This window comes from Pezoporus wallicus, unplaced genomic scaffold, assembly GCF_028554395.1.
Source record: "Pezoporus wallicus isolate ANWC-B61680 ecotype Strahan unplaced genomic scaffold, APGP_CSIRO_Pwel_v1 contig_7787, whole genome shotgun sequence".
Classification (NCBI taxonomy): Eukaryota; Metazoa; Chordata; class Aves; order Psittaciformes; family Psittacidae; genus Pezoporus; species Pezoporus wallicus.
Window position 1 is genome coordinate 16022 of NW_026639382.1, and position 4062 is coordinate 20083.

Genomic DNA, 4062 nt, shown 5'->3' on the forward strand with positions numbered 1-4062 from the left:
TGCACAGTGACCGGTGTGTGAATGCATCCTGCACAGTGACCGGTGTGTGAATGCATCCTGCACAGTGACCCCTGTGTGAATGCATCCTGCACAGTGACCTGCTGTGTGTGAATGCATCCTGCACAGTGACCTGCTGTGTGTGAATGCATCCTGCACAGTGACCGGTGTGTGAATGCATCCTGCACAGTGACCGGTGTGTGAATGCATCCTGCACAGTGACCCGGTGTGTGAATGCATCCTGCACAGTGACCGGTGTGTGAATGCATCCTGCACAGTGACCGGTGTGTGTGAATGCATCCTGCACAGTGACCCGGTGTGTGAATGCATCCTGCACAGTGACCCGGTGTGTGAATGCATCCTGCACAGTGACCGGTGTGTGAATGCATCCTGCACAGTGACCGGTGTGTGAATGCATCCTGCACAGTGACCGGTGTGTGTGAATGCATCCTGCACAGTGACCCGGTGTGTGAATGCATCCTGCACAGTGACCTGCTGTGTGTGAATGCATCCTGCACAGTGACCTGCTGTGTGTGAATGCATCCTGCACAGTGACCGGTGTGTGTGAATGCATCCTGCACAGTGACCCAGTGTGTGTGAATGCATCCTGCACGTGTGTGTGTGACCACCGGTGTGTGTGAATGCATCCTGCACAGTGACCGTGTGTGTGAATGCATCCTGCACAGTGACCGTGTGTGTGAATGCATCCTGCACAGTGACCGGTGTGTGAATGCATCCTGCACAGTGACCCAGTGTGTGTGAATGAATCCTGCACAGTGACCGGTGTGTGTGAATGCATCCTGCACAGTGACCGGTGTGTGAATGCATCCTGCACAGTGACCGGTGTGTGTGAATGCATCCTGCACAGTGACCGGTGTGTGTGAATGCATCCTGCACAGTGACCCGGTGTGTGAATGCATCCTGCACAGTGACCTGCTGTGTGTGAATGCATCCTGCACAGTGATGCATCCTGCACAGTGACCCGTGTGTGTGCATCACAGTGCACATGTGTGTGATCCTGCCAGTGTGTGTGAATGCATCCTGCACACCGGTGTGTGAATGCATCCTGCACAGTGACCTGTGTGTGAATGCATCCTGCACAGTGACCGGTGTGTGTGAATGCATCCTGCACAGTGACCAGTGTGTGAATGCATCCTGCACAGTAACCAGTGTGTGACTGCATCCTGCACAGTGACCGGTGTGTGAATGAATCCTGCACAGTGACCGTGTGTGTGTGTGAACCGGTGTGTGCATCCTGCACAGTGACTGTGTGTGAATGCATCCTGCACACCGGTGTGAATGCATCCTGCACAGTGACTGGTGTGTCAATGCATCCTGCACAGTGACCGGTGTGTGAATGCATCCTGCACAGTGACCGGTGTGTGAATGCATCCTGCACAGTGACCGGTGTGTCAATGCATCCTGCACAGTGACCGGTGTGTCAATGCATCCTGCACAGTGTGTGAATCCATCCCGTCCTGGAGCATGTGAGTGCATGGTAGGAGCTGGAGGCATCAATCTCGGGGGAACCCTAGGGATACCCTCCCTCCCAGCGGGAGCCTTGCAGTGTCAGGGCAAGTTCACTCCCCCCAGTTGGCTCTGAGGATCCATGGCAGGGACAAGTCGTTATCCCATGGGACCAGCGGGGCTTGGCTTCTCCCTGGGGGCCCCATCCCATACAGGGAGCCTTGCTGTCAGCCGGTGTGGCTGTGGGCGCTGTGCTGTGCTGCTGTTCCCACCACCTCCTTGCTGCACCCAGCTGCTGCTCCCCCAGCGGTGGCCTTGGTGCTCCCGGCTGCTGCTCCCGGGAGCAGGAGTGCTCCTTCCCGGAGGTGTCTGGGCCCTGCCGTTCTCATCACTCCTACGAATTCCAGCAGCCTGCCCGTGAATCCCTGCAGGCCCAGAGCCAGGCTGCTGATGGGCGCCTCTGCATGGAGCTCGGGCTCCCCACCAGTGATCCTGACCTTAGAAGAAGCAGTGAGGCCCAGAGCCTCTCATTCTCGGGAGGTGATAAACCCTGCTTGGGAAGCGCTCCGTCTCTGTGCTGGGTCAATGCCACCGCATTCCCGCGGAGGCAAACACCCTCTAACAGCTTCCAACCAAGGCCCATGGAAAGTGGGCAGTGCCAGGGAGAAAGACTTTGGGATGTGGGCAGTGATTGAGGGCGCTGTGACAGCTGCAAGCATGTGCATCGTGTGTGAGGCCAAAGCAGCCTCGCAGCAGGACACAGTGGGCCAGAATCCTTCTTTGTCCCTAAAGCAGGCAGCCCATGTGGGCACAGCAGCAAAGACCCAGCCCCATGAGTTTCCCCACCCTGGTTCTGCCTCCACTGTGCTCCAGAGCTGTTCATAACCCTTGCTATCAGCCTACTGGTGCAGTCCTGGCTGTCACATCCCTCCGGCTTTTCCTCTCCATCCGTGTGGTGACTCAAACCTTTGGAAGCTGGCAGCTTCATCAAGCGAAGGAGTGGATTTGGGCAGGAAGGGAGGAGAAAGGGATCAAACGCACATCAAGAAGCTGAAGCAGAGGGTGCTGTGGTGCTACCAACATCTGGATGCTGTGGTGCTACCAACATCTGGATGCTGTGGTGCTACCAACATCTGGATGCTGTGGCTGAGCTCTGGAGCAGCTCTGAGGAGCAGGGATGGGAAGTGCCATGGTTGGTTGTTACTAAGAATACAACTGTCCATAGCCTGCCTGATGGGATTACCAATAAAGACAAAGCACAGTGAGGATCATGGCTCCACTTCCTTCCTCCTGCCCCAGGGGTTTAATCCCATCTTTGTTCCTGGCTTGGTTTTAGCTGCTCAGTAAAAAACTCTGCTCCAGGAGGTAACTCCAAAGCTTTTTCCCTGGAGGAAACTCCAGGGGCAGATTCCCACGTCTGCTCCCATTGAGGGTATCTGGGGGATTGCTCCGTGCTGGTTTTACCCTGGCAGGAATAGTTTAGGCTGCCTAATTCCAGCCTGCTTTGTCCAAGGCTGGCTAATCCTGCAGCGGTCTCAAGGGGCAGGAAATCCTCAGTGACAGGGTCTGGAAGGACCTGAAACCCCTTGGCCAGGCTCCTGGGGAAGGCTCTGGGGTACAGCCTGGCTTTGGGGACACCCTGGCAGTGGGGTGCTTGGGGGAGGCTCTTGCAGCCCAGCTGCTCTCAGCACCCACTTTTGTGGTGGGTACCACCAGTAAATACCTCCTGCAGCTCCTGGGGATGGAGGAAGGATGTGATGAAGCGTGGGGTGGATGTAAATGCTCTCGAAGTGCTGCAAGGGGGGCAGTGGACACGCAAACGTGCATAGGGCTCCCTGCAGTTATGCTGAGCTTGCCAGGCTGTGGGTGCATCCCAGGATGCAGAGCTGAGGAGACAGAGACAATTCTAAGGTAGAGAGTTCCCAAGTGTTTAAAGGATGGCTACAAAAGATGGAGACTCCCTTTTTGCAAGGAGCCCCATGGAGAAGTGGAGGGGTGATGGAGACAAGTTACTCCTGGGGAGATTTTGCTGGATGCAACGGGGAAGTTTTTCACACTGAGAACAAGCAGTCACTGGAATAATCTCCCCAAGGAAGTGGTGGACTTCCCAGCACTGGACACACTTAAAATTCAGCTGGGCAGGGTGCTGGGCCATCGAGTCTGGGTCATGCTGGCAGAGGGGAGACTGAGATGAGCTCTTAGGCAGAAGCTCTTCCCTGTGAGGGTGCTGAGGTGCTGGCACAGGGTGCCCAGAGAAGCTGTGGCTGCCCCATCCCTGGCAGTGTTCAAGGCCAGGTTGGACACAGGGGCTTGGAGCAAGCTGCTCTAGTGGAAGGTGTCCCTGCCCGTGGCAGGGGTTGGAGCTGGAGGAGCTTTAAGGTCCCTTCCAACCCAGTCCATTTTGTGATGATCCCGTGCTTCACCGGGAAAGGTTGGACCCCGTTATCCTTCAGGTCCCTCCCAGTCTGGGACCCTGCGATGACCCCATGAGTGTGCAGAACCGTCTGGAGGTGCCGTGTTGGGGAGAGGACAATGTCAACGGAGGAGCCTCCTGTGCCAAGCCCGACACTTGCACATAGCAGAGCCGGGCTGCTCGCA